This window comes from Notechis scutatus, chromosome 2 (genome assembly GCF_049901735.1).
Source record: "Notechis scutatus isolate UNSWTSFEM ecotype Mainland chromosome 2, rNotScu1.2, whole genome shotgun sequence".
NCBI classification, from domain to species: Eukaryota; Metazoa; Chordata; class Lepidosauria; order Squamata; family Elapidae; genus Notechis; species Notechis scutatus.
In genome coordinates, this window is record NC_142010.1 from 252,840,435 (window position 1) to 252,865,221 (window position 24,787).

Sequence of the window (24,787 nt, forward strand, 5' to 3'; positions counted from 1 at the left end):
CCGTCATAAATGGGAGGAGATGGATGAAGGGAAGGATGGGAGGATTAATAGTAATAGTAATGCAGACTTAGTAAATAGTTGGACAGTATTGAGGGTATTGATTGTTTAGCAGAGTGATGGCTTTCAGGGGAAACTATCCTTGTGCCTAGTTGTTCTGGTGTGTGGTACTCTATAGCATCATTTTTTTAGTTTAGTATACTTTATTGTCATTGCACCTCATACAACAAAATCAAACACCATCTTCAGTGCACATCATGACCATGAAAATAAACACAAACACACATCCTTCACCCTCCACACATTGAACTGAAAACCCCCGACACCACACCAACACTGGAGAATACAGCAGAATTCAAAAGAGCTCCTGCCCTGGGATAGAAGCTGTTTTGAAGGTAGGAGTTTATGTCCAGGATGTGAGGGGTCTGTAAATATTTTCACAGCCCTCTTTTTGACTTGTGCAATATACTGGTCCTCAATGGAAGGCAGGTTGGTAGTAATTGTAACTTAGAAGTATAAATCTTGGAGGAATTTTAAAGAAGAGATTGGACAACCATTTGCCTGAAATGGAATAGGGTATAGGTGGAATTAACAGGAGAACAGAATTGGAAAGTATCTCAGAGGTCTTCTCATCCAACCCCCTGCAAAAGCAGGAGACCCTTCTGGGCAAACAACTGTCCAAATGGCTATTAAAAATGTCCAGTGTTGGAGCACCCACAACTTCTGAAGGCAAGCCATTCCACTGGTTAATTGTTCTTACTGCCAGGAAAGTTCTCCTTAATTCTTCTCTCCATGATTAGTTTCCAACCCTGTTTTGTTGTTCTGCCTTGGACTAGAAGACTTCCAAGGTCCCTTCCAATTCTACTATTCTGTATAGAGTGATGGGGGGAAACTTCTTTTCTCGTATGCTCAGGCACAAGAGAAAATGGGATGATGCTCATATATCAAACCTAGCAGAAAAACAAATGTTTGTAATTCAGCATCTTTGCAAATTTTGCTTTCAGCCTTGGATGGTCTCCATTTGGTGCAGGAGGGCATTGGCCCAACATATCCACATTTGCTGGAAGATTTTTGGCTTTTAGGGAGGTTACATTATAAACTGCCTTTGACTGAGGCAGTTAACCATTCCATTTACTCAGATCTAAGCTGCAAGTTGACAGTGGAGCCCTGTTCCTTTGATGGAAGCAGCTTTCCGTCACAGGTGCAGATCACTGGGAATCAACAGAAAGTAGAGAGCTTTGGATCCTAAGGCAGAAAACTGTGGCTTTCAAACTGAGGTGTAACTATCACCTCGTATTTCTGCATCTAAATCTAACATGTTTGAAACCAGACCATTGACTTTATGTTTCATGTTCTAGTTTTCAATTCGTAGAACAGTGTTTCTCAGCGACATTAAGATATGCAGACTTGAACTCACTAAAATTTCTCCTTTCACTGAATTCAAGAGACAATTTTCAGATGTCAGGGACATAAAGGAATCTCTCTGTCCTGGCATGCAAGAAAAATGCTAGCCACAAGTAAAGGGTGGGGGGGGGGGGCTACAAAGGTAACTGGGTGGGCAGGGAGGCTGTTGCATTTGCTCTTAAAAAATGCATAGACTAATTAAAGGGTCTCTTCCAGCTTTGTTTAACTTAAAAAAAACCTGCTGTGTTGACAGTTAGACCAAACTTTTTGCAAATAAGTCTTTCTTTTCTTCCTTTGACAAGTATGTATGTATGTATAGCAATAGCAATAGCATTTAGACTTATATACTGCTTCAAGGTGCTTTGCAGCCCTCTCTAAGTGGTTTACAGAGTCATCCTATTGCCCCCAACAATCTGGGTTCTCATTTTATCAACCTCGGAAGGATGGAAGGCTGAGTCAACCTTGAGCCTGGTGAGATTTGAACTGCCAAATTGCAGGCATCCGGCAGCCATCAGAAATAGCCTGCAGTCCTGCACTCTAGCCACTGTGCCACCATGGCTCACTGCATACACCACGGTATGTATATATGTATGTATGTATGTACCGTGTTTCCCTGAAAATAAGACCCTGTCTTATATTTTTTTGCTACCAAAAAAGGCACCAGGTCTTATTTTTGGAGGATGTCATCCACTGATTAACCTCACTTACGCACATCACCCCTGAACTCCTTTTTGCTGTCAGAGGCCTTCAAAAATGTCTTACCAGCCTTGCTGGCCCATTTCTTCTTCAGCTGCAGAAGAAATGGGCCAGCAATGCAGGTGTTCGGGTGTGTGAGGACTGGCTACAACTGTAGTAGCTGTAATAAGCAGTAAGTAATAGGGCAACTCCACTCCCCATCCCCACCCTAGCTTAATTTTTACTTGTGCACTCTGGAGTGGGTGGGATCTTAATTAGAGCTTATTTTGGGGATATGGTGTATATTGGGTGCACAAGTAAAAATTAAGGTAGGACTTACTTTCAGGGTAGGTTGTATTTTTGGGAAAACAGGGTATGCATGTATGTATGATCTTCCTCCTTTATCCTTTTTACGAAAAATTCAAGGCAGTGAACATTTCTAAAAATTCAAGGCAGTGAACATATCATACTCCTTCCTCCTCCTCCTGTGAAGGGAGTTGGGCTGAGAGAGAGTTATTGGCCCAAAATCACTCAGCTCACTTTCATGGCCAAGGCAGTACTAGAATTCACCTTCTCCCAGTTTCTAGCCTAGTGCCTTAGCACTAGACCAAACTGGCTCTCAAATTTCAAACTTCCTGGAATTGCTAGGCAAAAAGTTTCTCTGCAAAGACTCAATGGCCCTTGCCTGATTTCCTTTATAGAAGATCTGCTCTTTCCACCCTTGAGAAGATCTCGTGGATGGCTTCAGTGATACCTTCAGGCATTTTGGAATCCCATCAGTTTCTTAGTGAACAGCACATGTCTTGAAAGGAGATATTAAGCAATAAATGAAAATATTCAAGTCAGTAATGAAGAAATTTTGCAACTTGTGTAAATGTGGGACAGTCTCATCAACATAGGTGTAAGTTTGCTGTACAATACAAGGACATGTGGATTTAAACGTTTAGAGATGAAAGGCCCTGAAAATGTCTCCTACCAAGCCAAAGTATTATACCAGAACACATCACTCCAGTACCTTTGCAGCAACATGTGCAGACTCCACTTTGATTTCCAGACTGTTCTTTGTCTGTTACCATAGCAATTTTTGCCTCATTACAGTCCTTATGAACTTGTTTACCATCCCAGGGATAACACTTCCAATTCCAAGCTGAATATCAGAGTTCTGTGCGGCCCATCTGTGCCTGATCTGATCAGCACTTCCAAAATAATACATTGGCAGGTCATTGTAACTTTGTCTACCTCGGAAGCTAAAAGCATCGCTTAATAATTCTTAATTTCTCGGAACAAAATGGATGGCAATTTGGAACCAAGCCATTTCTTCAGGCTGCCCCAGCCGTCCTTTGATATTCAGTAGAGTATGTCAGCTTCCTCCAGCCTTTCACTCTGGCTACATTTAAAGGTGGATTTCATACTGGATGAAGACCACAAGGGTGGAGCGATCAATTTCAGGGACACCCCCCCACACACTAGGGAAACAAACCTAGAAAATGATGGTATTTTGATATGATATATTGCTTATTCTTGAAAAATGTTTCAGATCTTTTTTCTAAAAAGCCCTTTTCTCCACATACTGCACACTATCGTGGTATTTAACAGTCATTTGTTCAAAGCATATCACTTGTCTAAGAACTGGGAAGATCACCATTCTGAAATAAGTTTGGAAACTCCTCCTTAAGTGACATAGATACATTTTTTAAAAAAAGTTAAACACGGTTCAATCAGATTTGCAGAATCTTCTCAGAAACCTGTTCACCCATCTGTAACCGTTTCTCCATTTTCTATCAACAAAATGAGATTATTATTTTTTTAAATCAAATAAAAGTGGATTATTCAAACTACCTATGTCATAAAATAAAGATTTGTTCTTATTTACACATGCAGAGGATGGAATTTAGAAAGACGAGTATGCACTGGATTTGATAAATCCTGGATGTAGAGTTGAATAGGATTTATATTTTTAATTTGTTTTATTTAATTATTTGATCCTCCTCCTCCTCTTCCCTTTTATAGTGGCATATATAACACTCCTTCTCTCTGTTCCTCCCCCTAAAAACAAACATGCGGGATAAATTGAAACGAATGCTAGTTATTAGTCGAAAGCTACCCAAATAAGGAATTTTAGTAGACAATCACTGTAACATGTTGATTTATTTTTAAAGAAAGAAACAAGGAACAACCAAGAGAATTACTTCAGTCTCTTAAAAGTGCATAATGCTCCTTTCCAGAGAAAAATTCACAGAATTTTTCAAAGAAAAATTCACAGAAATGATGATAATCCTAACTAATATGGATCTGAAAAGCATCCCTGTGTAGAGGAAGACAGAACTATTCTGAAACTGTTGATCTATCATGATGGGAACAGGTAGAGCATTTATCAGGGAAGGTGGCTTTGATAGAAACTTTGCTCAGCAGGTTGTCCACATAATTACCGCAGAATAGCATTTCCACCCTTCTTTCAAAAATATGAAGGAAGAAAATTAGCATTGCTGATCCTGAAAATTTCTGTCGGTGTTCTGGAAAGGATTAACCTGCCATTTCTGTGTTTTTTTTTTCTTGTCTGTAGGATCCCGTACTTGGAGAGAGGATTGGCTGCCTATGAAAGAAAAGGGAGAAAATTCCAGTGTAACCTGAACTGCTGCAGGTGCATCAGGGCTCCTGATAAACTAATTATATGGTGAGTGCTATCTTTCCTCTATGCACACATCTTACATGTGCCAACCTGATATTAATAGATAGTAATTGTTTCAGTGCACAGGCTGGGCCAAGGAAATTGATTTTACAGTTGCTTAAATGTTAGAAGCAAAAGTTTTTTTCTCCCCCCTCCCTTGCCCCCCTCCCTGCCCCCACACAAAACAGTTGCCGAGAAAGCTTAATATGCACTCGTGAACAGCTTTTATAATTGCCAAGTAGCAAACTGTCTAGGAAAGATGAATGTTGTGCTTATTTCTAGCAGCATCTCTGACTTGTTTGTCGTTGCTGTTGCCACCAAAATGGAAAAAGGAAAAGGTAGAGAGCCAGATTGGATGTCGAAGGGAAGAGGCAGCCCAGCAAGAGATATGTGTAGTCTTCAACATACAGCCCAACATTTCTGTTGTTAAGGGAGACATTTGCTAAATGAGTTTGGCCCAGGGACCAGTTTGGGTGAACAGGATGTTAAATTTGCATCTGGTTTGCTAAACTGGTATTTGGACCAACTGGCTGGCCAGTCAGAGGTGGTATTTGCCAGTTCCCCAAGCTACTCAACATTTCCGCTACCGGTTCTCCAGAACTGGTCAGAACCTGCTGAATACCACCTCTGGTCCTCATTTTACCAACCTCGGAAGGATGGAACGCTGAGTCAACCTTGAACTGGTCAGGATCAAACTGCCAAACTGCTGGCAGTCGACAGTCGGCAGAAGTAGTCTGCAGTACTGCACTCTAACCACTGTGTCACCATGGCTCATATGCTGAACAACAATAAATAGTATAACACAATTTTGTGACATAAAAGACTTAGTGGTCCAACTTTCATGGTTATAAAAATTAGGCTTTTTTCCACTTCTTATAATCATGTACAGGGACAGTAAACAAACTATGAATCAGGCTAATATTAACTCAGCTTCTTGAAAACTTTCTTCAGATATCTTCTTGCTATGCCCAAATATTCTCAAGTATATTTTTAGCAATGCTATGGCCCAGAAACTTCACTTTAAAAAAATAAAAATGGATATTATTTTTTCCCGGAAGCAAGACACTTGGTTTGATACTTTTGGGAAGAGTAGTTAACTATTTCAAATAATAACAGGCCTAGTTTATTCAGTATTGGTAAGACACACAATTATTTCTAGTTCAAAACATTACATTTAAGAATGATTGGGAGAAACTGGAACATGTTCAGTGATAGGAAATGAAGATGATCCAAGGATCATCAAACTATTGCAAGTCCTACATAGACAGAGTGAAGGAGCTGGACATCTTTGAGAAAAGGTGGCTAAGATACAATAGTAGTGTTCAAATATCTGAAAGGAAATTACATAGGAGAAATCAGACCTATTTTTCAACATTCTGGAACAGTGTTTCTCATCCTTGGCAACTTTAAGACCTGTGGATTTCAACTCCCAGAATTCCCCAGGTAGCTATGCTGCCTGAGGAATTCTGGGAGTTGAAGTCCACAGGTTTTAAAGTTGCCAAGGTTGAGAAACACTGCTCCAGAATGTAAGACAAGCAATAATGGATTTGGGTTACAGGAAAGCAGACTTGATTGAATATTAGGAAAAATAAAAAGTCCTAATGGGGGACCATAAGTCTAATCTTTGACTGGATGCAGTCAATTAGTACCCAGACAACCATCTAAATGGGCTGTTTAATATGATTTCTTGCATTGATCAAGATGTTAGGCTTGATTGCCTCAATGGCCCCATCCAATCCTGTGATTCTTCAGTCATATCCACATTCTGTATTTTTTATGGTTCTACAAATCCCGGGAATGGAGAAAGATAAGCATTCCAGAAATTGTTCTTTAAAGCATGGTTTTAAGTGAAGTAAATCCCACAACATTCAGAAGGATAACGTAAAACCATACAGAATTCTGGAAACCTAGAGTTGAAAATTCCTCAAATCCAAACATGTTGCCAAAGAGTTAGAAATAATACTGCTTGGTTTGCACACATTTGTTTTTAATGCCCCAGCTGATCGATTGGAAGTCCCTTAGAAGCACAACAGTCCCCTGGTTCCATATCCAGATATGATTTCCTCAAGCAGCTGCTAAGGTCTCTGGGTTGAAGTTTGAAGAATTTCAAGAAGAAAGGAGAATTTAGATCAGTGGTGGGCTGCAACTGGTTTAACAATTGGTTCTGTGACAGAGCGCTTCGTGCATGCATGTGTGCTTCGTGAGCACATACACCTAACACATGCAGCATTCAAAAAAACCAATTTGAACCTCTACAGGGCAGCCCCAGTAATGTTCTGACCAAGGCTTCCTGAGACCGTAATTAAGCACATGCTTAGTTAAAACAACTCTTGTTTTATTTCAATGCTGGGAATTATATTCATTCCCAGCCTGTAATGAGTCCCAAACAGTCCCTTGAGATAAGCACCCACCTTTCTCTCCTTTGAATTGCTGCCAACAACAAAAGTGCCAAATGAACTATAAAAAACCAACCGAAGTACAAAGTCCACACAGAGCTTCAAGGATTAATCTGAACAGAATGAACGACTATGCTTCCTGCAAAGGTTTCTCTACCTTTGCACTTCTTTTACACCTTAGGGGAGGGGCAATCACCTCCAAGTCTTACTCCCAAGTCACCCCTTTTGTTTCAGCTGCTCTTACCTTCTAGCAGCTCTGCGCACATGCGCACTGGGAACAGGCTCCCCTTATTCCTCTGCCTCGCTGCTGCCAGACTCCAGAGGCTCCAGTCAGCACCCCACTCACAGATGGTCCTGGCCCCATCTCTGCATCGGATGCAGGACCCTCATCCGAGTCCTCTTCAGACTCCCAGACTGGTCCCTGTTCTTCCTCACTGTCTGATTCCACTGCTGGCTGCACAGGCTGCCAGCGAACCACAACAGGTAAGTAGAACAGCTGGGGTGCGCAAAATCCACTGTGCCATGCAAATCAGCTGAGCTGAAAAGGATGGAAATATAGGACAGGATAGGGCGGGGGTGGGTGGGTGGGGCCAGCTGATCGTTGGAATGACTGGTTCACAAGAATTGGTCCAAACCAGCAGCAGCCCACCACTGATTTAGACCCACCAGCCAAAGCTTGACTTATGGACATCGTTTTCATTTTCCACAAAATGGGAAGAAGGCCAACTTTTCTGAGAAAGCCACATGAAGCCTAGTGACTGAACTGGCCCAATGAGACAGAACCAAACAAGAACTAGGAGGAACAAATATTGGCAACTACTATGGGAAGAAGAGGGAGGAAACGCTCATGAGAAGAAGAGAATAGCCACAGACTTAAGCATTTAACCACACCCTCAATTCCCATTCACTCAAGTTCTCATTATTTGCAGTTTTATTATTTTCAGAGTTATTGCTGAAATGGAACCCCTGTGAATAACAAGAATGCTATTTCCTCTTAACTTGGCCACCTTTCCCTAAAGTAGGTGCCAAAACTCCATTTCCCACCTGTGAGAATTTTGCCAATTTCTTTTATTCCCCTTGAAAACAAAAACAATAGCCACAAAAGTAAAGCAATTGAATTTCTATCAAATAGATGGAGAATTGTAAACAAAAATGCAGAAAAATTTTCTGGCCCAATTCTATCCACAACAGAATTGTTTTTTCAAAATTGTAATGGGAAAGAGTCTGTTCCAGATATCCAGGAATAAACTGTTCCAAAAAATATTCATATCCCAAGCCATAACTGAGCCCATAACTAACCTGAATATACAGCTGACATTTCTAGATGATCTTCAATGATATAGCCACACATAAAGCTCATGCCAAAAATCCAATCATAAAATGACAAGGGTATGAGTGATTTTTAGTAAAGCCTCCTGATTGATGAAAAGCTGAGACTGGACTGAGTACTTGGTGTAAGGTAATACTTACGGTACCTGATTTATTGATTATGTGCCATCAAGTCATAATAAACTTTTAGCAAGCACATGATTAGATTTTCTCCATGAGATCTGTCCCTAATGTAATGTTTCAAGTCTTCTCCAGTGTACTCATAGCTTCTGTAACATAGTCCATCAACCTAATAACCTAATCTTACGTAGCTTTTTCTCTGGTAATATTACACTACTAACTAGAGCATACAAAACATTTGCTAGACCAATACTCGAATACAGCTCATCAGCCTGGAAGCCACATTATGTATCTGATATTAACACAGTTGAGAAAGTCCAGAAATATTTCACGAGAAGAGTTCTCCACTCCTCTACTCGTTGTAGAATACCTTATGCCACCAGACTTGAAATTCTAGACCTAGAAAACCTTGAATTACGCCGTCTTCGGTCTGATCTAAGCATGGTATATAAAATCATACATTGCAATGTCCTACCTGTCAATGAATACTTCAGCTTCAACCATAACAAACACAAGAGCACACAATAGATACAAACTCAAGGTTAACCGCACCAAACTTGATTGCAGGAAATATGACTTTAGCAACAGAGTGGTCAATGCCTGGAATACTCTATTTATTTATTCATTTGATTTGATTTGCCAATTGTTTACAAGATAATAAGTATAAGAGTATACATAGTTGTGAATACATGAAATGGGTACATATATGAAAAATAAAAGAATAAGAGAAACAATAGGACAGGGACGGTAGGCACGTTGGTGCGCTTATGCACGCCCCTACAGACCTCTTAGGAAAGGGGTGAGGTCAATAGTAGACAGTCTAAGGTTAAAGTTTTTGGGGTTTGGGAAGAAACTACAGAGTCAGGTAGAGTATTCCAGACATTGACCACTCTATTGCTGAAGTCGTATTTCCTGCAATCAAGTTTGGTGCGGTTTACTTTGAGTTTGTATCTATTGTGTGCTCTTGTGTTGTTATGGTTGAAGCTGAAGTATTCACTGACAGGTAGGACATTGCAATGTATGATTTTATATACCATGCTTAAGTCGGACCGAAGACGGCGTAATTCAAGGTTTTCTAGGTCTAGAATTTCAAGTCTGGTGGCATAAGGTATTCTAGCAGTAGAGGAGTGGAGAACTCTTCTTGTGAAATATTTCTGGACTTTCTCAATTGTGCTAATATCAGATACGTAATGTGGATTCCAGACTGATGAACTGTATTGTATTGGTCTAGCAAATGTTTTGTATGCTCTGGTTAGTAGTGTGATATTACCAGAGAAAAGCTACGTAGGATTAGGTTAACAACTCTTAATGCCTTTTTGGCTATGTAGTTGCAGTGGGCTCTAGCACTTAGATCATTAGAGGTGAGTATTCCAAGGTCCTTTACAGAGCTTGGGTCATCCAAGATCTTGATTAATTCTTGATTAAAACTCTACCTGACTCTGTAGTTTCTTCCCCAAACCCCCAAAACTTTAACCTTAGACTGTCGACTATTGACCTCACCCCTTTCCTAAGAGGTCTGTAGGGGGCATGCATAAGCGCACCAACGTGCCCTACCGTCCCTGTCCTACTGTTTCTTTTATTTTTCTTATATGTATCCATGTATTCATAACTATGTTTTTACTTATACCTATTATCTTGTAAGCAATTGACAAACCAATAAAATAAATAAATAAATAAACCTTGCCTTGAGTCATCCTCTTCTTTACTGTCATTCCATCTTCCAGCACCATCTTCAAGCCTTCTTCAGAGAGAATTCACATTCTGAGAATCCAAAGTAGAATAATTTCAGCCTGAATTTCATCTATCTCCAGTCTACAACATAGTCCTTTCAACAGTTCCAAGAAGGCTCCACACCCATTTGCACTACTCAGGTGACCCTGATGACACATATAAACCTCCAGGTGGCCTTAACAACCTACTAAAAGAATGCAAATGACCAGCTGTCTGCTAGGAGTATAAATTCTTCTATTCCCCACCATCCTGTCAGAGCTGAAGAAGCTTCTTGGATAAGAAGCGAAACATCTTCAAAGAAAAACCCAATTACCTTTTGAAAATGCACCTGGGACAACCTTGACCTGGATGACTGAGAATCTCCATAGTTTCTCAGCCTGAACATTTGTACCTTGAGTAAGAATTCTAGGTTGATTGGTTGTTTTTGTGGCTATCCATGATATTCTCAGGCATTTTCTCCATCACCAAAGTTAAAAAGTGTCAATACTCTTGCTATTCCACCTCTTTAAAGTCAACATTCACTTCCATAAAGTGTCACAAGGAATGCCTTGGCTTGCACAATTCTGATCTTTGTAAGGTTGGTTCTAAGAGAAGAAATTGTTCACCACTTTAATATCTTCATTGTCAATTCCAAAGCTGGTTGTTTTACATCTTACCATTAATTTGGTTTTTCTTATATTTAATTTTAATTGCATTCTTTCATTGTGCCCCTTGACTTTTAATACTAAGGCTTGTAGATTCTTTGCATTTTGGGTACCAGGGTAATGTCATCAGCATAGCAAAGATTATTGATGTTTCTTCTTCAAACTTTAAAACTACACTAGTCTAATTCTAATCCAATTTCCCTTAAAATATATTGCATGTATACAATATGCTGAATAAATGCAGGGCAAGTATAGAGCTTTGTTGCACACCTTTACCAACCTATGTTCTATCTGTACCTCTACATTGTCTGAAGTTTGCTTTCTGCTTCTATCTCAGGATGAAAAACCCAGCCTCTAGTTTTTAAATTTCTTGTGTACATTTTGTAAAACTTAATAAAGTTGTGAATCACCAATAAAAATATTCTTCTTTCTGGCACACTCAATGCTTTTTGTAACAACTTCCTGATGAGAATGTCTGAAGAACTAAAAGATGTTCACAGCATGGGTGGGATTCTACCTGTTCCGACCGGTTCTATAGAACCAGTTATTATGACTCTGTGCAGTTCAGAGAACCAGCAAATTGCACAACTGGTTGGCCCTGCCCCTCCCCACCCGCCCCGCCCAGTCACTCCTTATCTTACATACACACCATCCAACTTGCCTATCCTAACTTGCCTTCACCTAATTTTTGGTAAGTTGCTATTTTTCCTTCTTTTTCCTGATTATCAGCTGTTCCAACTATCACAATTTAGTGCCGCACAATTTAGATTAGCTAGAAAGCAGGAAATCATCAGATTTCTTGCTTCCTAGCTAATCTAAATCACTGTCGAACTGCTTTGCCTTCGCCCAGGAGGCTTCCCTGAGGCCCAGTCAGGGGTGGTATTCAGGGGGTTGGGTGGGGGGAGAGAAAAGTGGCCTGAGAGCAGAGCTGAACCTTCCTTAGGACTGAAGCTTCTATTTTTCAGTGGAGACTCAGGCAGCAGATTGCAGAAAGGTAGATCTCTGAGTGATTCTGTGATTGTGCAAGCAACTCAACCTGCCTGCCTGCTTTGCCTGATTTTGGGTAAAAGTTGCTCTTTTTTAATAAAAAAATATTTAATATTTACATACATAGTGTGTTGTGAATTAATATTGTGAGTTTGCTTGCTAGAAAATAGTTTGCTTGCAAGCAAACAACTCAGGCAGCAGATTGCAGAAAGGTAGATCTGTGAATGAATCTGTGATTTGCAACAACTCAATCTACCTGCCTGTTTGCCTGGTTTTGGGTAAAGTTGCTCTTTAAAAATAATAATAATCAATATTTACATAAATATTTACAATTTATATAGCCACGCCCAGCCATTCACGTGACCACCAAGCCATGACCACCCAGTAAGCCATGACCACCCAGTCACATAACTGCCAAGCCACACCCACAAATTAGGCTACACCCACAGAACTGGTTGTTAAGAAATTTGAATCCCACCCCTGGCTCACAGACATTTGAATGGTCTGAATTAAAGTAAACAAAGATCTGGACTCTGTGTCATGCACCACATTGGTAACAATATAGAAGTAGTTAGTTACTGCCTTTTTCCAGAATTATATTTACTTCTCCATCAAACTGACCACTTTGAAATTTTCTGGATTTTTCCATCCAAGTATGAACCATCTCCCATCCCATTATGTTTTTCGAGATCAGCCAAGTTAGCTGTTTAGGTAGCTTTTGGTACCCTAAAACAAGATATCATTCAATTGATATTTTGGAGACTGTTGTGCATGTGTCTGCTTTTATTAAATAAATAAATTTATATGCCACCCATCTCACTATCACGCAACTAACTTTTAGATAATTTTGAGAAAACTATAAAGGTTGATTAATTAACCATCCACCTGGTGACTCTATTATTCCATTGTTACAAAATGCTCTTGTTTTCAGAATGACTAGCCCTGCTGATGCCCTAGCTACTACATAGCTAGAATTCTTGGCAGAAGCTGTTTCTTCCACTCCATTCATGATAATCATACAGGCTTTCCCCATATGTCCAGCTTTGCTCTTGTTTCTGTTGCCACTCCAAGTCAAATGGCTCTGATGAAAAATCAAACCACAGCTGTTTCCACTCTAAACCATTCTGGATCTCTTACCTGATAATTATGCTAGCTGACAACTTCATCTCCTAGCCCATGTTTCAGCTGACATTGCAGGAGGGTAGACAATAAAACTAACTCTTTGGCCCTTTGCTGATGATGCCACAGTAGTTCTGGCTAGCTTGGGACCATGCAGCTCATCTGATTGATTGATTGATTGATTGATTGATTGACTAGTGATGACTGGTGGTGTTCAGCAATATTTGCAATCATCTGACAAAAGGTAAAGGAAAACCCTTGTAGAATATAGAATCATAGGGCTAGAAGGGACTTCCAAGGTCTTGTAGTCCAACCTGCTGCTCAAGGCAAGAGACCTTATGGCATCTTGGTCAAATGGTCCAGTCTGTTTTTGTAAAACTCTGGGGATGGAGCACTCACAACTCCAGAAACAAACTATTCCATTGAGTAATAGTTCCCATGTCAGGAAATTTCTCCTTATTTCTAGATTGGATTTCTCTTTAACAGCCTTCTACCCATTGCTTACTTGTCCTTCCCTCTGTTGCTTTGGAGTCAACCCCTTCTTCTCTGTTAGAACCCCTCAAGTACTGGAAAAAATCTATCATGTCCCTCTGCCCAACCCTGTTCTACAATTAGGTAAGCATACCTAACTCCCTCTACCACTCATATCATTTAGCCTCCAGACCCCTTATCATCTTTTCTACTCTTCTCTGCATACTTTCTAGGGCAGGGGTGTGAAACTCGGCTTGTCATGTTGACATATTGCAACTCCCCCGCTTCATTAAAATGGGGGGTGGGTGTGCCCAGCGCATGATACATCCAGCCTGTAGGCCATGAGTTTGATACTCCTATTCTAGTATCTCAGCATCAGTTTTGTACCCTGTATGCAGTATTTCAAATGTGGCATTAGTGCAATATAAAGCGATATTAGCACTTCTTATGATCTAGATCAGGGGTCTTCAAACTTGGCAAGTTTAAGACTTATGGACGTCAACTCCCAGAATTCCTCCTCCAGTCATGTAAGCTCAGAAATTCTGGGAGTTGAAGTCCCCAAGTCTTAAACTTGCCAAGTTTGAAGACCCCTGATCTACTCTGTTGTTATGGCTATGTTGTTAGACCAGCCAGTCTACTGCTGGATGATCATAGCAACAGGTTTCCCAGAACATCTCTTTGTCCTTGTGAGAGCCTGTATATATAGGTGAGGAAGTCCCAGTACAGACAGAACGTAGGGAAACAGATTGGCTCCAGGTTGGCAAAGGAGTGCAAGAAATTTGTATACTCATCCTGCATTAATTCAGTTATAGAGTTCCTTCTCTTTGACCAAACCTTTGTATTTTGCTAGCATTTCCTATCTTTATCACAATTATTCCAAATCATCTGACAAGGTGTTCCATAGGACCTCTTGTCTGACAGATTTATCTCTAACCCCATTTAGAGTTTCCTGCACATTTGGATTCAAGAAAAGGAGTGATTTTGCATGCCACAGATTCAGAACTGGCTTGTCCAGATACCATCAATTTTATATTAACATAGTAAAATGACCCAAATATTGCAGGACAAAATTCAGTTCCAAATGTGAATCCAATCTCATTTAGATGATAATGAATTGTGATGATGATCTCAAACTAGAATGCTAGCTCAGAATATTTCCTAAATGGGTTTGAATTGATTAATAAACTCAATGATGATTGGTGAATCAAGTTATTGGTTTTTATACACACACACATGTATGGAAATTCTCAGTCATCCAGGTCATTGTCCCAAAGGTGCTTTTTCAAGAGGCAACTGGACTTTCTGGTTTTACTTTGAAGACATTTCGCTTCTCATCCAAGAAACTTCTTCAATGTCTTCAAAGAAAAACCAGAAAGTCCAGTTGCCTCTTGAAAAAGCACCTTTGGGACACACACACACACACACACACACACACACACACTATCGCTATCTCCTCAAGGCATCCATCATTTGAGATGCTGAACACAGCATATTTGTTTTACTTAAGAGTAAGCAACCTCTTTATGTTCAGAATAGTAATATTTTTTGCTTCCCTGAGAGCAATACTCAAAGACTAAAATAGTCTCCAGTACTAAACAAGCATTTCCCTCAGCTGACAATCTCACTAATTTACATTGGTCCTCAGCAATTAAATTTGTCCCCCACTGATTAATTAACAGTTAGAGCAGATCAATTTATTACCATTATTACAGAACCACTCAAATTTCTTCCACTTAGGATCAAGACCAGCAATGTTAGGTCATCCATTTTGCAATTTAATTTCAAAATACCAAATTTCGAGAGAGCAAAAGAAAATAAGCAGTTTATTGAAATCAGTCATGCTAAATATGTTACTGATTAAACTTTCAGAGCAACTTACCTATTTTTATTGGTTTATTATGATCAACTGCCTTTAAAGATTAGCAGCTGTTGCTACTTTGAAACAGTAGTGAAAGTCCCAATAGTGGGTGTGGGGAAGGGGGGTGAGGATATTTTAGGCATATGGTTAATTTAATATTCACACCTTGACAGCTCCACAGAAGTGATGCAAAAAGAAAAAAGAAAGAAAGACTGAATGCATTTAATTAAAACTTAAAATTAATACTGATACAAATAAATATAGGGCGAGGACTACATACACATTACATATCATGAGGAAGAGGGTATGGATTTTATTCTCCATAGCATCCCAGGGTAGGACAAGAATAAATGGGTAACAACTTTACTAGGGATGGTCTAAGGTTGAAATGAGGAGGAAACTTCTGATTGTAAAAGACTTTGAACAGTAGAACATCATCCCTCCTGATCCATGACAACAGATTTCAGGCAAAGGTTGGAGAGCCATCTGACTGGGGTGGTATGAAGATGTAATACAATCAGTCAACCAGAATAGAACTGGAAGGGACCTTGGCGGGGTGGGCTTCAAAAATGTAAGCAAAGGGTTCTTTGCCAGGTTGCTGGGTGGGCATGGCCATGGTGGGCGTGGCCTAGTCAGCCTCCTGCAACATGCGGGGGGGACACTTTTGCCCTCCCCAAGCTCTGGAGGCTTACCTCAAGCCTCCGGGAAGGCAAAAATGGCCTCCCTGGGCTCCGGAGGCTCTTTGGAAGCTGGAAACGGACCCATTACCGGCATTCCCGAACTTCCGGGAGGCCCATTTTTCACCCTCCCCAAGTCTCCATGTATGCCCTGCACTTACCTGCATCCAAACAGACTGCGTGGGGACTCCTGAAAGGGGTGAAGTAGGGTGGGCGGGGCCAACCAGGAGTGGGATTTGGGGGTTCTCCGAACTGTAAAAAATCTTAGCTAGGGGCTCTCCTGAACCCCTGCGAATCCCCAGCAGCCCCAGCTCTGGACCTGGGAGGTCTTCTAATCCAGCCCCCTCCTCAAGCAGGAGACCCTATACCAGGGGTCGCCAACCTTTTGGACCTCAGGGACCACCAAACTCATAACTTTAAATCCTAGGGACCACTAACTGGTTATGTGGGTGCGGCCTAATTTGTGGGTGTGGCTTGGTGGTCATGTGACTGGCTGGGCATGGCTTGAATGTAAATATTATAAATATTTATATAAATATTGAATTTTTTATTAAAAAAGACAAACTTTTACCCAAAACCAGGCAAAGCAGGCAGTTGCTCACAGAATCACAGATTCATTCAGAGATCTATCTATCGGCCATTGGCTAGCTCAGTCATAAAATTTGCTTGCAAGCAAACTCATAAAAATTTCTAGCAAGCAAACTCACAAAATTAACTCACAATACACCATGTATGTAAATATTGATCTTTTTATTAAAAAAAGAGCAACTTTTACCCAAAATCAGGCAAAGCAGGCAGGCAGATTGAGTTGCTCACAAAATCATTCAGTGATCTATCTATCTGCCATCGGCTACCTGAGTCTGTCACATAAAATTTGCTTGTTGTGAGTCTGCACTGAATCATAGAACCTTCAGTCCTAAGGGAGGTTCAGCTGTGCTTAAAAGCAGAGCCGAAGATCTAAAAACTAGCTAAGAAAGCAAGAAATCCATCATTTCCTGCTTCCTAGCTAATCTAAATCTCCTAGCACAGCAGGACAGCTGATGGCCGGGGGGGGAGGAATAGCAACATAGCAGGCAAGTTTGCTGGGTAAGGAGTGAGTGGACGGGGAGTGTTCCCGCGGGTCATGTGGGTGGCGCAGCCTTGTGTTCCTGTGTAACCTGGATTAATTGCTTTGGGGGGGTGCTCTGGGGGTGACATTTCTCTGCGGCCCACCAAAAAATTTTCACAGCCCACCAGTATGCTGTGGCTCACCGGTTGGCGACCACTGCCCTATACCATTCCAGACAAGTGACTGTCCAGACTCTTCTTAAAAGCCTCCATTGATATAGCACCCACAACTTCTAAATGTAAAGCAGTTCTACTGGTTAATTGTCCTCACTGTTAGGAAGTGTCTCCTCATTTCAGGTTGCTTCTTTCCTTGATTAGTTTCCATCCATTGTTTCTTGTCCTGTAGTCCTCAAGTTACCACCACAACTGAGCCCAAAATTTCTGTTGCTAAGCAAAAAGGTTGTTAAGTGAATTTTGCCCCTTTCTTGCCACAGTCGTTAAGGGAATCACTGCAGCTGTTAAGTTAGTAACAGGTGTCAAGTTTCTGGCAGTTACTCCATTTAAATCATGAGCCTTGAGCCACACTCCCAGAACTAAAGAGAATTTATCTGAAGGTAACATTCTACGTCCGGTACGAACCTGGGCGTAGCCAACTCTGAGATATGTACTTCACTGTCACCCTTTTTCCTGCTTTGCCCCCCACCCCCCTGGGTGTATCATCCAATGAAAAACGTCCAAAGCCAAGAGTCATCAATCATGCTCTCCAATTAGATTTTTTTTACAGCAGAAGCTTCAGCCATCTAATCAGTCTTTGAAGAAAAGATGAATGGAATGTACTTTCGATTTATGAGTTGACAACAGGGTTGCTAAATGAATCTGGCTTCCTCATTGACTTTGCTTGTCAGAAGGTCGCAAAAGATGATTACATGACCGCAGGACACTGCAATGGTCATAAATAGGAGTCAGTTGCCAAGCATCTAACTTTTGATCATATGACCATGGGGATGCTGCAATGGTCATAAGTATGAAAAACATGGAAGTTACTTTTTTTCAGTGCCATGGTAATTTTGAATGGTCACTAAATGAATTGTTGTAAGCCAAGGACTATCTGCAGTATGTAGGAATGACCTTGGAGACAGGGATGAGGTACTCCCTAGGGCAGGAGTAGATAAACTTGGCTCTTCTATCATTTATGGACTTCAACTCCCAGAATTCCTGAGTGAGCCATAAAAGGTTCCCCATCCCTGGCCTACTGGTTTTTCAGTTGTGGGGGGAAATACATTTTTGAATTGAATGGGACTGCTTAAGATACAAATGTAGGACATATAAAGAATATATATATAAAGAATATGTCCTACATTTGTATATTAAACAGTCCCATTCAAGTCAAAAATTGATTTCCCTCACAACTGAAAAACCAGTAAGCCAGGGATGGGGAAACTTTTATGGCTCACTCAGGAATTCTGGGAGTTGAAGTCCATAAGTGATAGAAGAGCCAAGTTTCCCTACTCCTGTCCTAGGGCACCGGTGTCAAACTTGATTGCGTCACATGACATATTGCGATGTATCATGACGTTTTTTGGCCTTTGTAGAGCTGGGATGGGTGTGGCCTGTGCATGACGCATCTGGCCCATGAGCTGCCAGTTTGAAACCCCTGCCCTAGGGAATGGTCAGATAAGAGAAAGCATAGCCTACAGCTGCATAATGGGCAGAGCAAGAACTCTGAAGGGATCTCCTGCCCAAGCTCTCAAACTGTAACGGAGATGGCTTAGACCAGCGATGGCAAACCTTTTGGGCACCAACTGCCCAAACTGGAATGCTCACACACGCTGGAGCACCAGAAACCAAAGACCAACTGACCAGCGTGCATGTGCCCAGCTGGTATGTGCACACCAGAAACCAGAAGAGCAGCTGGCAATGACACACGTGCCCACAGAGAGGGCTCTGCATGCCACCATGAGCTTAGAATAACTTTATTGTCACTTTAAATGTATGCTAATCGGCATACATTAAAATGAAATTTCATTGCCTACAGATCCCAAAGGGTCACCACTTCCAATATACATTACATAAACATCCTCCCACAGGGGAGCAACAGAAACAGACTGTGAAGTGGGTTTGTGGGGTCTCTAACAATGCTTCGAACTCTAAGCACATAGCACTTATAAGCAATATCCTGAATATCAGGAAGCGAGCTTTCCCTATAATCTTCTCAGCTGTTCTTACCACTCTCTGTATGGACTTTCTATTTGAGGCACTGCTGCCACCAAACCAAAACATTATGCAGTTTGTTAAAATGCTCCCAAACATGCCTCTGTAAAAAGTGGTCAGGATAGAAGGAGAAAGAAACTGACACAAACCGGGGCCTATCAATAAGGAAATAAAGTAAGTATCCAGTTACATAGAGGAGTATTAAAGTCAAATAGGCCCAGTTTGTTCACCAAATGCTGAGAAATGATTGTGTTGAACGCCGAACTAAAATCAACAAAGAGCATTTGCACATGAGTATTCTCCTCCTCCAAGTGTGTCCATCTAAGATGAAGCACACAGGAAAGTGCATCTTCTATAGAGCAACAGGGGTTTATACTTTCAGACTTAACAAGATTCTGTTAATGTAGTCTTTGAAAAAGTAAAATTAGCTCATCTGGTCGTGTTCCTTGTCTGCTTTTCTTAGAAAGTCTGACAGAAGATTCTTATGAGTCTATGCTTCAGTTCTATGATTCATGCAGCAAGATTCTGATTTATGAATTTGGCTGACCCGGCTAGTGAAGGCAGCTACTTACGTCTTATGGGCCTGCTCAGAAACCATCCCTGGCTTCAGAATTGCAGGAAAGGTTGGTGATCAAAGCCCCACATTTTTTAAACCTGTGCTGCATATATTAAATATAACTGGGCAGAAACAGGACATAGATGGTTTAGTTGCCCTTCTATTCTGAAGTCAGTGGCCCAGTGGTGGGACTCAAAACTTTTTACTACTGGTTCTGTGGCCGTGGCTTGGTGGGAGTGGTTTGGTGGGAGTGGCTTGGTGGGAGTGGCAGGGGAAGGATACTGCAAAATCCCATTCCCTCCCCACTCCAGGGGGAAGGTTATTGCAAAATCACATTCCCTCCCCACCCCACTAACCTGCTTTCCAGCTCCATTCTCCTGTGCAGGGCAACCAAAGAAGACCCAGCCGATCAGCTGGGATTTGGGAGGCAGAGAATAGATGGGGGCAGGGCCAGTCAGAGGTGGGATTTGCAGGTTCTCCAAACTACTCAAAAATTTCCGCTACCAGTTCTCCTCTGCAGTGGCCATTGTTGTGCACATGCTGGCCTCCACAGAATTAGTCAGTGTAGGCTAATTGAGGCCAGGGGTGGGATTCTACCAGTTCTGTCCGGCTCTGTAGAACCGGTAGCTCTGAAGAGCAGCAGACACCCAGCCACCCACCCGGGTTCTTACCTGACCTTTATTTCCTGCTTTTTCAACCTCAGCTGCTGTGCAAGGCACAGCTGCAGTTGAAAAAGCAGGAAAAAAGTACTTTTTCAAACGCTGTTTCTCTACGCTCAGCGATGCTCAGCTGTCCAGGCAGCAAGCTGATGACGATTTACAGGCACGCACGCACAGCGTGCAGGGAAGCACATCATAAATCACCGAACCTCGTAAATCACCGAACCGGTAGTTAAGCCTGTCAGATCCCACCCCTGATTGAGTCATAAACTTATTTTAGGGCATAGTTTCTTAAATTCTAGGTGCTGTGCTGGGGAATAACAGAAGAGAAGGAATTAATTGCTTGAAGTTTACTAGACAAGTAAAAATTTTAGCAGAGTTCTTCTTAGTCCTGGTATTATTATTTTTCTCTTTTATTTTATTTTACAGATTAACTGGTTAGTGTTTGGTTGATTGAGGGACTTTTCCTTTCCAAGATCTCCTCACAATCTGGATGGGATGGGAGATGTGGTCTATTCTATTAGCTCAGTCAGGTTTCTTTCTTCCAGAATAACAGAGTTGGAAGGGATCGTGGAGGTCTTCTAGTCCAACCCCCTGCTCAAGCAGGAAACCTTATACCATGTCAAACAAATTGCTGTCTTCTTTAAAAACTTCCAGTGTTGGAGCATTCACAACTTCTGGAGGCAAGTTGTTCCATTGATTAATAGTTCTAGCTGTCAGGAAATTTCTCCTTAGTTCTAAATTGCTTCTCTCCTTGATTAGTTTCCACCCATTGTTTCTTATCCTGCCCTCAGGTGCTTTGGAAAACAGGTTGATCCCCTCTTCTTTGTGGCAGCCCCTCAAATATTGGAACACTGCTATCATGTCACCTTAGTCCTTCTTTTCATTAAATTAGACATACCCAATTCCTACAAACCTTCTTCATATGTTTTAGCCTCCAGTCCCCTAATCATCTTTGTTGCTCTTTTCTGTGCTCTTTCTAGAGTCTTGACTTCTTTTGTTAAAAAATCATGTTGACCAAAAGTGGATGTAATCCCCAATCATTCCTAATTCAATGAAATCCTATATAATGCATACTCGAATCCTAAATATTAATTAATCAGTTTTAGAAGTTGATTGATAGGGAATGGTCTCTCTGGCAAGTAGAAAAAAGAAACAGGAGCAAGAAAAACATCTCTAGGTGTTCAGAAATTATTCATCATTTATGATCTTGTTATCTTATAGATAGATGGAAGATAGAATTCTTTATTGGTCAAGTGTGATTGGACACACAAGGAATTTGTCTTGGTGCAAATGCTCTCAGTGTACATAAAAGAAAAGATACATTCATCAAGAATCATAAGGTACAACACTTAATAATAGTCATAGAGTACAATAAGCAATCAAGTCATACTAGGAGACAGTCAGTATAAATCGTAAGGATACAAGTGACAAAGTTACAGTCATATAGTCACAAGTGGGAGGGGATGGGTGATAAGGAGTGATGAGAAGATTAATAGTAATAGTAGTGCAGACTTTGTAAATAATTGAACAGTGTTGAGGGAATTATTTGTTTAGCAGAGTGATGGCATTCAGGGAAAAAACTGTTCTTGTGTCTAGTTGTTCTGATGTGCAGTGCTCTATAGCATCGTTTTGAGGGAAGGAGTTGAAACAGTTTATGTCCGGGATGTGAGGGGTCTGTAAATATTTTCATAGCCCTCTTTTTGACTTGTGCAGTATACAGGTCCTCCATGGATAGCAGGTTGGTAGTAATTGTTTTTTCTGCAGTCCTAATTATCCTCTGAAGTCTGTGTCTGTCCTGTTGGGTTGCAGAACAGAAACAGGAGCAAGAAAAACATCTCTAGGTGTTCAGAAATTATTCATCATTTATGATCTTGTTATATTTCCGAAGTTCCTATACTGTGATCAGTTTTTCATCATTCATACTTTTTTCTAATGTCTAAATCCTTTCTCTTCTATGGTCTCACAAGCTGAGAAAGTCCATTGTTGATATTTTTCATATCTTTAGATAAGTTTAATAGATTCAGGCAAATGTTTGGTTGTTCCTTTCACATTGCAGCAAACTATCCCTTTTTGCAGGTGAAACCCACATTCCATTGTGCTCCAAATTAGGGCACTTTTTACTGCCTGAATTTTGTGGCAAGTGGGTCATGATACAGTAGGATATTTCAGGAGCTAAATATAAATCTAAGGTAATATTATAAACTACCCCTGTCAAATAGTGAATTAAATGTGGAGAACTTGAAACTTCCTATATTTGAATTTTTCTGTATCCAACTATTTTTTCCCCTAAGTCCTGATCAGCTGCCTCATCATGGTGACAGGGTGTTACTGGAAGAGATGAGCAAAGAATGATGGGAATATATACCAAGAGTGTAAATTTTCACAGGGCCTCCCCAGGTGTGAAGGTCATTCTAGCTGCCCAGCTAAAGGAAGCAGGCACCTATAGTGGACAACAGCAATATAGGAAGATGTTGGGTGCATATGATCACTTTGGTGGCAATGGGAAAGTCATCCATTCATACTGCCTAGGAGAAGGCAATGGTAAATGATACATCCCTGTATTTTTACCAAGACTGCAACATGGATAAAAAATATGAAATTGGTTGATGGATGATGGGCCCTTCAGGTTGAATGGCACTCATCATGCTGCTGACAAAGAGCTGAGGATCTTTCAAAGTTCTAATGGTGTTTATGACATGCCTAGATTAAAACCTTTGAGACATCTAGTTGTTTATGTTGTCATTTAGGAAAAGAAAATCTGAATACAAAGAGAATTGCAGTGGGAAAGTGGAACCTAAGAAGCATAAATACTGGGTAGCTCAATACAAAGATGAAATTATATTACTACAAATTGACATTTTGGCATCAGCAAATTGAGATAAACCAGAATTGGAAACTTTCAGACACAAGATAACACCATTTATTATTCACAACATAAAAACAAAGAAGACATGGTGTTACTTTTACAGTTAGGAAGAGTATAACCAGGGGTGGGATATGAAAGGGTTAACTACCGGTTTGGGATTTACGAGCTTCCCTGCACGCTGTGAGCCGCGTGCCTGTAAATTGTCATCAGCATGCTGTGTGCAGAGATGCAGCCTTTGAAACAGCCCTCTTTTCCTGCTTTTTTAACTGCAGCTGTACCTCGTTCGACAGCTGAAGTTGAAAAATCAGGAAATAAAGATCAGGTAAGAGCCTGGGTGGGCGGGTGGGCAAAAACATCAGCAGACATAGAACCGGTTCTATGTCTGCTGCTCTTCAGAGCTACCGGTTCTACAGAGGTGGACAGAACTGGTAGAAATCCACCCCTGAGTATAATATATATAAAAATGAAAATTTATGTGGTTGCTAGGTGTCATTAGTGCCTTAATTGATAGTTAATCAATCAAAATAAATTCCTAGGTATACACTATAAAGTATAATTACAATATGGACAAATATTGGATTTGAATGCCTTGTATCTCATTGTACATTCTTTTCTCCAGTCATCTACAACCTTCCAGACATTCACACAGTCATTAAAGAAGACATTGAAACATAACTTCTATTGGAATTGCTGTTGGGATAACAACATAATCTACAGCAAGCTGCAATTCTGCTAAAATGGCAGGTAGGTACTCTCATCATCAGACAAATGTCATGATTACATGTCTATGGGGAATCTCAGCCATCCAGTTCATGGTTGTCCCAAAGATGCTTTTTCAAAAGGTGACTGGATTTTCTTTGTTTTTCCTTGAAGATGTTTCACTTCTCATTCAAACTTCTTCAATTTTGAATGGTGGAGTATGGAAAGATTCCATTTATATCCCACTGCAAGGAATATAAATCCTTCCATTCTCCACCATTCAGTCAGAATTAAAGAAGCTTCTTGGATGAGAAGTGAAGTCCAATTACTTTTTCAAAAAGTACCTTTGGGACAGTCATGATTACATGGTTACCTAATGACCTGTGAAAGACCTAGTCTTTATCCAACAAGCAAAGGCTTAAATCAGATTTGTCAGATTTGTCTGTCTTTCAAAGTAATTCTTCTTGAGTAGCTTTTCTTTGTTGTGCTCTTCCTAATAAGGGCTAACTGCAAGTTAACAACTCTGACTTTGATGAGTACTTTCTAGCCAGCGTGGACTACTGCCTGAAATTGACAAGACTTTAAGCAGTCATATGCCAAAAGCTTTTTGTCTCCTAACTGGCCCCAGCACATCCCTGAAAAATTGAAAAACCAGGCTTTCTGGTGCTAG